Below are 12,688 nucleotides of genomic sequence, written 5' to 3'. Positions count from 1 at the left end.
CAGGTTAACGTTTTTAGCAGAATGCACTTACAGTTGTGTCACAGCAGGAAGCACGTAATGCCAGTTGGTTCCATTATTGGTGACGTGAGGGCTTGATCACTTGATAAAGATGGTGTGTGTCCTGTTTCTCCAGGGAATGGCACCATTTTCCATTTGTAATTAATACAGACTCTCTGGGGAGACACATTGAGATCATATGAATATCCTGTTCTCGATCAGCCTTCACTCAGTGGTTTTAACATCCTTGCCTGGATCAGTTGCATAGGTGTTTGCAAAATTGTGCTTTTTCCCAGTCCTTATCCTTATCTCAATTAATTGGCATTCCTCAGTAAATAAGTTTCCCTCCCGCCCTTTTTTTGAGAATCACTACGGACTCATGGGTTTTTTAAAAATTCTGTATTTAAGAATAAATTATCATTATTCTTTATGGTCAATTTTCCCCCAAAATGTGGCCAGTGAAGCCTCATCAGGCTTCTGTGTCTTGGACATTAATCAAACCCCTTTGAGCACTTTCTTGCTTTCTGACAATAGGATGTTCCATGCTCTCCTATTTTCTTTGCTACAGCTATTTCTCCAAGGACCCCTGGTTGCTTTTCCTGGAGAACTGTCTTTAGAAACCATCCAAGATGTGGATGCTATTTGCTCATTGCTACTGGAGTATCATTGCTTACAGGTTTGGGACAAATTTTAATGAGTGAACAAACTTTCCCCAGCCTCAGGCACTAAGGATATAGAAACTCATTAAAAATAATGTATCAGTTGCCTATCCCTGCCACCGATTATAGCTGGCACTTGTGGAATGCTTACGATTCGCCAGCTATTACCTGGTGCTTTTATGTGAATTACCTAATTTATGCTCTTCATCAATCCTGTCCTCTAGGTCCTACGATCTCTATTTTTGGATGAGAAAACTGCCTTTCACAATGATTAAACGACTTTCCTAAGGTCACACAGATAATAGCGAGGGAGCCAGACTGATGAACTTCGGCTGTCTGGCCCCGGAGCCTGAACTCTCATCCATAACATATGGTGCTGGCGATACCAAACTGATCTAGTTCCTTCCTGTCTTCCTGGAGCCCAACTCGGTTGGGACAACAGATACTGAAGCACGTAATTGCGATGTGATAAGTGTTACGACAGAAGAGGATCAGAGTGATAGGGGTCAGGAAAGAATTCCTGAGTAGGAGACACCCAGATTGGGGCAGGGTAGGGTGGAGGCAAGTAGCGTTTCAAACTGAGCAAACAGCCTGAGCAAAGCCTGGTGGTCAGAGGAGCTCCCTTACGAGGCAGGGAGTATTGTGATTTCTGTTTTGCAGGTCAGAAGACTGGGTCACAGAGAATGACTTGCCCAGGGTCTTAGGGCCAGTAAGTGGCAGAGCTGGGACTCCAACAAAGTCTGGTGTAGGGCCTGGGCTTTTAACCACTCTGCTGTACACTGGGAGGCAGGATGCAAGTTATGCTCCTTTCACTGAGGCTCAGAGAGCCTTGCCCCGGGTCTCACAGCCAGCAGGCTCCACTGAATTCTTCTGAGCACAGGCTCTTTTTCTCCCAGTCACACTGCAGAAGCCTCAGGCCAGCCCACTTCAGGTGTTCCTTCCTGATGTCCCCTAAGACATTTCCTGCACGTTCCCCCTAGCTGTTTTCAGCGGCAGGGCCACTTCAGAGCTCTTTTGTCCCTAACTGCACAGGGCCCTCCCACTCAGCACTCAGTGGGTCTTTGCTCAGTGGCAGGGAGGAAAAAGTCTACTGTCCTTCAACCTTCCCCTCTCTACTCGCTCCTCCCCACAAGGCTGTAAGAATGATGGTGAAATCAAACAAACCTCTCAACTTGGCTCCAGGTCTCTCTCCTACTCTCCCAGCCAAATTCCTGTCTCACCTGGGTTGGAACTTTCCACCTGTTGTATTTGGGAGCAGAAGGGTGGGAGCCAGGTGGCAAAGCAGATTCCCAGGCCCATCCCTGACCTCCTGACTCAGAAACTGGAGGGCTGGGCCAGGGAATCTGTATCTTCACATTCTCACAGGATAGTAATTACATCCACTAAGTTTGAGAACCACTTCTTACAATGAGCACTCCTCAAGACTGTTCTTGGCCCACTTTTAGTCACACTTGCCACATCCTCCCACCATGAGCAGCTTTATGTCCACGGCATCCTCCGATATTCCATATGAAACATTCCCCAGTCTCCAGCCCCTATTTCTCCCTAAGTTCAGACACATGTATCTCAGTCGATGCTTATTGGATTTTACTGCACTGCTGTCCTATGAACATAAAACTCATGTCCACAACTTTCTCCTCAAACCAGTTCCTGTCTCTGGAGTTCTCATCTCAGAGACTGACACCACCACTGCCGAAGAACTCAAGTCATCAATCGGAGCACCAGCCTTGCTTAGTTGTTTCCATCTCCCCTGTATCAGTTATCAATTGCTGTGTAACAAATTACCCCAATACCTAGTAGTTAAGACAACAATGGTTTATTATTTCTCATGACTCCTCTGGTTTTATCCAGGATCACTCATGTGGCTTCATTCAGGCAGGAGTTGACTAGAAAATCTAAGATTCTCACTTGTGTCTGCCTGGATTTCCCTCCACATGACCTCTCCCCACCATGTGGCCTCTCATCATTCAGTGGTCCAGCCTGAGCATCTTTCCATTGCAGCTGGGCACGGCCGAGAACTGGCACAGGGTCACTCTCTCACATTCTGTTGGTCAGAGCAAGTCCCAAGAGCAGCCCAGGTTCAAGGGGTGGGGAAACAGACACCATGTCTTGATGGGTGGAGTGGCAGGCAGGTACAGAGATGGGGGTAAGTGTTGGCGGCCACTGCTGGAGACACCCGTGGTATCTCCCTTTACAGCCAGTCATCAAGTCCTGTAGCTGGGGGCTGTGGTGGCCTGGCTGCACAAGTGGCTTGATTCTTTACTCCCTTCTTTATCTGTGCCCTTTGCTATCTAGCTTTGCAGTACATTCTGTTCTACCCTTGACTCTGGGCTCAGGCATGTGACTTACTTTGCTAATGAGATGTTAGCAAATGGGATCTAAGAAAAACCTCATAAAAGCCCTTGCCTGTTTTCACTTCCCTCTCCTGCCCCTCTGCCATGGCTGTGAGGATATCTCTGGCCTAGCCTGATAAAGGTAAGACATGGAGATGAGCCGAGCACCCCCTCCCCAGTGGTCCCAGCCACTGACCCTGAGACACACAGGACCAAGTGCTGCAGACCCACAGATGACAACAGACGTATGAGTGAGTCCAGCCGAGTCCACAAGAGCCACCCAGCCAACCCAAAGACTCATGAGCTAAATAATAAACACTGCTTTAAGCCACTGTGTTTGGGGTGGCGACATACAAGTCCCAGGCCACAACTTCCATCATTCTTACCGCCTTGGCTCAGGCCTTTGTCCTCCTGGGCCTGCAATAGTTTCTGTATCAGGCCAGGCTATGCTGCCAGACAAACATCCCCCAGGCTGCACAGGCTCAAGGCAGCAAGGTTTATTTTTTGCTCCTGTTCATATACAGCTTCGTCGACAGAGGCCCCTGCTCACTGCAGCTCAGGGATACAGGCAGAGGCACTGTCATCTTACGTTGCAACCATCTGAACACAAGCCTTCAAAGGTGGAGAGTGAATTGTACGCTGCTGCTTAAATGCGTCCCCCGAGATGTGACACCTACGTGCTCACTTTCCCCTGGCAAGACTGAGTTCCATGGTCATACCCAGAGAGGCATAGGGAGTGGGCCCTGGACTGTCCCCTGTAGTTCCTCACAGGGTTTCTCTGCTCCTGACCTTTCCCCATGCAGATCACATGGTGTCACTCTGCTGCTCTTAAACCTTCAATGGCTCCCTATGGCCCACAAGCTAATATCCAATCTTCGCATGGTTTTCAGTGGCCTTGATGACCATCTGACCACTCCAGGCTCATTTCTTTCTTTTCTTTCTTTTTTTTTAAAACATCTTTATTGGAGTATAATTGATTTACAATGGTGTGCTAGTTTCTGCTGTATAACAAAGTGAATCAGCTATACATAAACATATACCCCCGTTCAGGCTCATTTCTTGCCCTGGGCCAGTGTGAAGGCTGGGCCCTGACCACTGAACAGCCGGCACTTCCCCGGGGACCCCAGCCCATTACTCTGTTGCTCACAGAGGTCATTCTGCCAGGAATGTCCCCGCTGCCCACCCCTCCCCCAGGCCATTACCCAGTCCCCCGTGAGAGACCTCTGAGCACCATCTTCTCACAGATGCTGTTCCTGGCCTGTGGAAGCAACTGGTTCTCCTTTCTCGAGTACAGCGTGTTCCAAAAGTCTGAGCCCAGTTTTCTCCTTTAGGAACTTTTGAAGCATGAACAAACTTACAAAAACCGGCCTTTGAAAGTTTACATTTCCTTTACATTCATTTCGCTTCCTGAGTTTGAAACAATAGACTTTAAATTTTTTATTTCAGTCCCTCTGATGGTAGATGGCCATGATGACTAAAACAACAAAATGAAAATTTAGGGAGTTCCCTGGTGGCCGAGTAGTTAGGATTCCGGGATTCTCACTGCCGGGGCCTGGGTTCAATCCCTGTTCGGGGAACTGAGTTCCTGCAAGCTGTGTGGCACGGCCAAAAAGAAAAAACAAAATTAAAGTTGAAAAACGTGTTGTTGTAGATTCAAATAGCTAAATTTTTAAATGATTAAAGAAATAAGTTTGTAGGGGCTTCCCTGGTGGCACAGTGGTTGAGAGTCCGCCTGCCGATGCAGGGGACACGGGTTCATGCCCTGGTCCGGGAAGATCGCACATGCCGCGGAGTGGCTGGGCCCGTGAGCCATGGCCGCTGAGCCTGCGCGTCTGGAGCCTGTGCTCCGCAACGGGAGAGGCCACAGCAGTGAGAGGCCCGCGTACCACACACACAAAAAAATAATAAGTTTGTAAAACCAGAGACAGTGAAAAGATTAGTGATTGCCAGGATTTGGGGGAGGGGTTAGGAGGGGGAGGGATGAAAAGCACAGGGGACTTCAGGGCAGTAAAACTATTCTGTGGGATACTGTAATGGTGGCCACAGGACATTACATTATGCATTTATCAAATCTCGTAGAAGGTACAACATTAAGAGTGAACCCTAACTTAAACTATGGACTTTAGTTAATAATAATGTATCAATATTGGTTCACCAATGACAACAAACATACCACACCAGTGCAAGATGTTAATAATAATGGGGGCAACGGGGTGGGGGGAATATATCAGAACTCTCTGAACTTTCTGAAAGTTTTTTTTCTGTACACCTAAAACTGCTCTAGAAACAAAATTTGTTTATACTTCTGAAATTATTAGAGCTTAAATCTGCACTGAGACTGGTGGGACACTGGGTATATTCTTCCGACAGCAGGGTTTCTCGACCTGGCTACACATTATAATCACCTGGGGTATTTTATGCGCCGTTCTCCTCCTCCACGTCAATTAAATCAGAAACTTGTGCATGGGGCCTGGGCCTATAAAAAGGTTCTGAACCCAGTTTCTAATGTAGGTAGGAGGTGGGGGGGGGTTCCCCATGCCAACGAAAAATGCCCTGGACACCAGATGGGTGTCCTACAATTCAACAATTTTGATGCTAGTGGAGTTAGCATCAGATTCCACAGGTTAAGGGCTCAATTTTACAAGACTGCCCTCCTCCCCAAGATGCCAGTTGCAAGCCCAGGTTGTTACCTGTGCTTCTGACTGACTGACTGACTATAAGTCAGAGGTACCCATGACCTCCTCCCGCTTTGGATTCAATTAATTTGCTAGAGTAGCTCACAGAAATCAGAGAAACATTTTACTTACTAGATACCGGCTTATCCTAAAAGAATATAACTCAGGAACAGCCAGGTGGAAGAGATGCACAGGGTAAGGCATGTGGAAAGAGCTCAGAGAGTCCAAGCCCTCTCCAGGAGCACCTCTCTCCCCAAATCTCCAAGTTTTCACCAAAACCTGTCCTTTTAAACGGAGGCTTCATTACCCCGTCACGATTGAGTAAGTCATCAGCGATTGGTTCAGTCCCAAGCTGGGGAGGTGGGACTGGAAGTTCCAACCCTCCAATCGCTAGGTTGGTTCCCCTGGCAACCAGCCCCCATCCTTAAGTGAGGTCCATTAACATAACAAGAGACACCTTTATTGCTCTCCGCCCTTAGGAAATTCCAAGGATTTTAGGAGCTCTGTGCCAGACAGGGAAAAAAGACCAAATATATGTTTCTTATTATAAATCATAATATCACAGCATGTTTAAAAAACTCCTCAGGGTTTCTAAGCGATGGCACTACAGACTTCCATGGTTGGGATGGGTGAGATGGGTGAGGGCAGATGACACAGGGGTTTACAGCTCGTGTTCTGAAGTCAGGTGACATGTGTTTAAATCCTGACTCTAATGAGCTGAATAACACTGGGCACGTCTCTTCTGGTCTCCAGCCTCAGCCTGTTCATCTGTAAAATGGGGATAATAAGAGCAATTTCCGCACCTGGAATTCCCTGGCGGTCCAGTGGTTAGGACACAGCACTTACAATGCCGTGACCCAGGTTCGATCCCTGGTCAGGGAACTAAGAGCCCACAAGTCGTGAGGCACGGCCAAAAAAAAAAAAAAAAAGAGCAATTGTCCAATGATGTTGCTGTGGGGATAAAATAATTTCATTCATGCAAAGCACCAAGTACAGAGCAAAGGTCCAATACACAGTTGTGTTTAAGTAAACTTGGGGTTGTAGGTGAGAGTTGCAGAGGTGAGATCCTGCACCCTTGTTTACAGATGGGGGAACTGAGACCTAGACAGAGAAAATTGTCCCTAATCACATAGCAGGTTAGTGAATGAAACAAGACTAGCACCTGGGTCAAACAGGTTAAGAATTTAGATGGTGATCTAGCAGGACTGGAGCATCTTAAACACACTGCAGGTGGTGAAAACGCTACCCTGTGAAATGCACAGGAGATGCATGCAGTTCCACAATGTACCACCAGGTGGCACTCCTACCCCATCTATGACCAAAGTCAGGACGTGGAAAAAATTTTAAGTTCTGGAGTAGAGAATTTCCACCTCTTCCCTTGGATCCAGCAAAAATATCTAACGAAGATATTAGATATCTAATATCAGTTATATATCAAGCGCCTGCAGTGTATACAGGCACTTGATATATAACAGAGTCGAATACACTGCAGGCGCTTGATATATAACTGAGTCGAAAAATAAGGTTCAGATCCATTATATATGGAGAAGTTGACTCGTTTGCTGGTTAAGAACGTGGATTTTTGAATGCCAGCCGTCTGCGTTCAAATTCCAGCTCCCCATTTACCAGCTTTCAAATCTTTTCTTCATGCCTTAGTTTCCTCCCCTGTAAAATGGCAACGATAATATCAACTCCCTCAGAGGATTATTGTTGGAAGGATTAAATAAGTTAATATGAGTAAAACAAGTTTTTTGAAAATTCCTCACACGTTTGTGCAGTATATAGGTGTTAGCAATTGTTAATTTCTTAAACAAACAGCTTTATTGATGGACAACTGATAAACAGACTGCACATATTTAAAGCGTACAGTTGATAAGTTTTGACTTATATATACTGTACCTGTGAAACCATCACCACAGTCAAGATAGTGAACACACAGATCATCCCCCAAAGTTTCCTCATGACCTTTGCAAACCTGCCCCTGATCCCCGCCGGCAGTCACTGCCCTGTTTCCTGCCTCCATAGATGAGTGTGGATTTTCTAGAATTTTTTACCAGTGGAATCATATGGTGTGTGCTCCTTTTCATCTGGCTTCTTTCAGCATGTTTATTTCAGGTTCATCCACGTTGCTGAGTGTGTGAAGTTCATTTCTTCTGGCTTCGGTGAAGTATTTCATTGTATGAGTACACCACAGCTTGTTAATCCATTTACCTGTAGATGGACATTTGGATTGCTTCCAGCCTGCGGGTGTTACAAATAAAGCTGCTGTGAGCATTGTTGTATAAGACTTCATAATGACACACACTGTCATTTCTCTGGAGTAAACACCTAGGAGTGGGATGGTAGGAAACTGGTGAAGTGTTCTCCAGAGTGGCTGTCCATCCCCACCTGCAGTGTCTGAGCATTTTAGTTGCCCCATATTCTTGCCAACAGCGAGTGTAACCCGTCTTTTGGGTTTCTGGCATTCTAATAGGTGTATAGTGGCATCTTATTGTGGTTTTAATTTGCATTTCCCTAGTGAGAAATTATGTTGCCATCTTTTCAGGTGTTCATTTGCCATCGGCATATCTTCTTTGCCAAAGTGTTCAAATTTTAAGCCCATTAAAAAAATTTTTGGTTGCTTAAGTATTGAGTTTTGAGAATACTGTATATGTTCTGGATACAGGTTCCTTATCAGTTATATGTCTGGCAAATATTTCTCCTAGTCTGTGGCTTGAGATTGAAAATTCCCTTAAGAATGTCTTTTGAAGAGCTGTTCTTAATTTTGATGAGGTCCAGTTTATCAAATTTTTTCTTTTACGTATTGTGTTTTAGAAAACATACCTAAGAAATCTGCCTTACACAAGGTCACAAATATTTTCTCCTATGTTTCTTTCCAGAATTTTTATAGTTTTAGACCTTAAATTTAGGTCTATGAGTCATTTGGGGTTAATTTTTTTTGTATGTAATTTTTGTATATAGTGCAAGGTATGGTTTGAGATATATAGATATAGATATGTGTGTATATATATATACACACACACATATATATCTACAATTGTTCTAGCATCTTTTGTTGAAAATACTATTTTTTCTCCACACAATTAACTCTGTACCTTTGCTGAAAGTCAACTGAGCATGAATATGTGGATATATTTCTGAATTCTTTATTCAGAATAAGATCTTTGTCTGTCTTTGTGCCAATACCATACTGTAGCTTTATAATAAGTCTTGAAGTCAGGGACCTCAAATCCTCCAACTTTGTTTTTCTTTTCAAAGTTGTTTTGGCTATTTAGGTCCTTTGAATTTCCATTTGAATTTTAGAATCAGTTAAATAATGTCTACCCCAAAAAGCCTGCTGGGATTTTGGTTGGATTTGCATTGAATCTAACCTTAAGTTTGGGAAGAACTGACCTCTTAACAATATTGAGTCTCCTAGTCCACACACTCATGATTTATCTCTCTATTTAGGTCCTTCTAGATTTCTCTCAGCACTATTCTATAGTTCTGTTTCTCGGTCTTTTTTTTTTCTCTGTTTCATTTTGGGTAGTCTCTGTTGCTCTCTCTTCAACTTCACTAATCTTTTCTTCTGCAGTATTTAATCTGCCTTATTATAGACTGAATGTTTGTGTTGCCCCACTCTGCACACCCCAATTCATATGTTGAAGCCCTAACCCCCAATGTGATGGTATTGGAAGGTGGACCTTTGGGAGGTGATGAGGTCATGGAGAGGAGAGGGAGTCCACATGATGGGATTAGTCTTTATAAGAAGAGACACTTAGCTTGCTCTCTCTCCACACAAGGAAAGGCCATGTGGGAACACAGTGAGTGAGAAGGCAGCTGTCTGTAAGCCAACTAGAGAGACCTCACCAGAACCCGACTGTGCTGGCCCCGATCTCGGACTTCCAGCTTCCAGAACTGTGAGACATAAATTTCTGGTACTTAGAGTATTTTGTGTCAGTTTATGGTATTTTGTATGGCAGCCTTGGTCGACTAAAACATACCTTTAATCTCATCTTGTATATTTTTCATCTCAGACATTGTGCTTTTCCTCTCCAGAAGTTCAATTCAGGTATTTTGTTTTGTTTTTTAACATCCTCCAAGTCTCCACTTAATGTGGCCAATTTTTCCTCTGTCTTCTTGAACACACTGATGTAGTTGTCATAACTTTTTCAATGTTCTTGTGTACTAATTCTATTATCTGTATCACTTCTGGCTTGGGTTCATTAGATTGATCCACCCCCACCCCCACCCCCCATAATGGGTCTTAGTTTCCTCCTTCTTTGCAGTTTTTTCAATTGCGATCCAATTTTTTATTGGATGCCAGATATTGTGAATTTTACCTTACTGAGTGCTGAAAATGTTTGTATTTTTACAAATATTCTCGATTTCTTTCTGGGACACCAGCAAACGGACTGAAAACATTTTAATCTTTGGGGTTCTGCTTTTAAGCTTTATTAGGCAGGACCAGAGAGGTAATGAGTCTGGGACTAATTTTGCCCTAATACTTAGGCGAATTTGACTTGATGCTGCACAGATGATGAAATCTACTGTGGTTGGTGGGATGGGGAACTATTCCCAGCCTGGGGGAGCTCTGGGATTGTGCCCTCTGATGCTTTGGGGTTGTTCTTCCCCAGCCTGGGGTCATTTCCTCACAGGTGTGCACTGATCCTTCTCTGCTGGACACCAAGGGAACCATCTGCAAGTCTACAGAGCTCTCTCTGGGCAGCTCCCTCCTCCTTCGAGCTCTGTCCTTCAGACTCTAGACACATTGGTGTCCCACCTGCCTGGTTCCCTTAACTGGAGACAGTCCCCCTCCCTGCACCATGGCCTGGAAACTCTGTCCAGGCAGTGAGCTGTGGTGGTTGGAGGACTCACCTCATTTGTTTCCCATCTCACAGGGAGGACTGTCCTTCATGCCTGATGTCCAGTGTCTTGAAAATCATCATTTCATATATTTTGAGTAGTTTCAGATGGGAGGGTACAGCTAATCCCTATTACCCAATCTTGGCGGGAAGTAGATGTCCTATTAGGTTATATACGTGAATATATTACATATATAGTATGTTACTTATACTATATATATTGCATATATTACATACATACTAAGAAAAATTACAGTTGACCCTTGAACAACATGGGTTTGAATGCCCATGTCCACTTATACCTGGATTTTTCTCAATAATAAATACATTTCTACACCATCTACAGTTGGTTGAGATGTGGAATGGTGGATAAGGAGGGCCGACTATAAATTATACTCGGATTTTCGGCCATGTTGAGGGTCGGCGCCCCTGCCCCCCACGTTGTTCCAGGGTCGACTGTGTATATATAGCAGTATGGAAGGCTTAATCAAAAAATAAAAGTCTCCCCCTGTGCCTCCGTTCCACTCCTGTCCTTGTCCAAAGGTAATCACTCAGGCACTGGTTCCTGTGTATCTTTCCAGAAGTGTTTGTTCATATACAATTACCTACATATCTGCTCAAGTGGTACCATAGGGTATATAATCTTCTATATCTTGCTTTCTTCACTTACACTGATATCTCAGAAATCTTTTCATATCGGCAAATACAGGCCTAACTTCTTTTTATACTGCAGAGTTCTCCATAGAATAGGTGTCGTATATTTTATTTAGCCATCCTGTACTGAGGGCCATTTGGTTAGCTGCACTTTTTCCCTGCTACAATCAATGCAGCAGTGAGCACATATACACGTGTTTTAGCACACATGTATGTGTGTATCCGCAGGTAGATTTCCAGAAAGATTGCTGAGTCGTTGGACACCAGCCAGGGCCAGTGCTCTAAGCACCAAAAAGATATCTTCCGAAATTCAAAGTGAAAAAAAAAAAAGCTATATTGTAAAATATAACTTCAGTTTTTGAATGATACAAACTGACACGGATGTTGAATTGAAAGCAGCTTCTTCCTGGATTTTTTCTCTCTTTCCTGTGTGTGACCCTATTTTTCCAGTTTTCTAAGCACTGCTTTGGAGTCACCTCCAGTCACAGATTTTGGCTGTGGGAAGGACAAGTGACAGATTCCTATCTACCTGCAGGGGGCGCCCAAGGAACGCTTGCTGACTCGTTGAGGTGACCGCTGCAGAAAGTTCTATCACTGGACAGCGCTGCTCCAGCCTTCACCTAAGACAGTCTCTCCAGGCCTTTCTTCTGCAGGCGGATGGATTTCACATTAAATTCACAGACGTGGAGCTGTCCCTTCACAGCCTGTGAAAGTCAGGGAGCCACACAACTACTGAGCCTGCGCGTCTGGAGCCTGTGCTCCGCCAACAAGAGAGGCTGCGATAGTGAGAGGCCCCCGCACAGCGATGAAGAGTGGTCCCCCGCTGGCCGCGACTAGAGAAAGCCCTCTCACAGAAACGAAGACCCAACACAGAAAAAAAAAAAAAAATTAATAAACTACCCCCAACTTCTAAAAAAAAAAAAAGTCAGGCAGCCATCTCAATGCTGCAGCTGCAGGCAGAGATGGCAATGAAATAGAGTTAGTAAGGGCTTCCCTGGTGGCGCAGTGGTTGAGAGTCCGCCTGCCGATGCAGGGGTCACGGGTTCGTGCCCAGGTCCGGGAAGATCCCACACGCCGCAGAGCGGCTGGGCCCGTCAGCCATGGCCTATGAGCCTGCGCGTCCGGAGCCTGTGCTCCGCAACGGGAGAGGCCACAACAGTGAAAGGCCTGCGTACCGCAAAAAAAAAAAAAAAATAGAGTTAATGCAATGCTAGGCCAGGGGTCCCCAATGATCGGGAGGCGGAGCTGGGGTGGAGGATTGTGAACCCCATTCCGGGGGTCAGTCGGGTCCCCTCTCCCCCATCTCCCCAGCATCTCCTAGTCCACTTCCCGTAGGGATTTCAGAAATTGAATGAGTTTTCCATCAGCCGGAAAGAGATTGAAAGAATCTCTTTTACAAGAGATTGAAAAAAACATCTTTTAGTGGTGGATGAGGGATCTCTAACCAGTGACGTGTGTAGTATATTCAACACCCAGAGCAGACTTTTTTTTTAACACCTTCCTCCTCTATACAATAATATTCCCAG

At 45.0% G+C, this 12,688-nt stretch overlaps 1 non-coding gene across 1 annotated transcript; it reads left to right on the top strand.

Annotated features, from left to right (window-relative positions):
* Positions 1–6,474: 6,474 nt before the first annotated feature.
* TRNAV-UAC (transfer RNA valine (anticodon UAC)) lies at positions 6,475–6,546 on the top strand. Its single transcript has one exon. It is a non-coding gene; the product is annotated as a tRNA-Val (tRNA).
* The last annotated feature ends 6,142 nt before the right edge of the window (positions 6,547–12,688 follow it).

This window comes from Orcinus orca, chromosome 16 (genome assembly GCF_937001465.1).
Source record: "Orcinus orca chromosome 16, mOrcOrc1.1, whole genome shotgun sequence".
Classification (NCBI taxonomy): Eukaryota; Metazoa; Chordata; class Mammalia; order Artiodactyla; family Delphinidae; genus Orcinus; species Orcinus orca.
The sequence above is the reverse complement of the archived record's forward strand: the minus strand, read 5'-3'. Positions and strand labels throughout refer to the sequence as shown.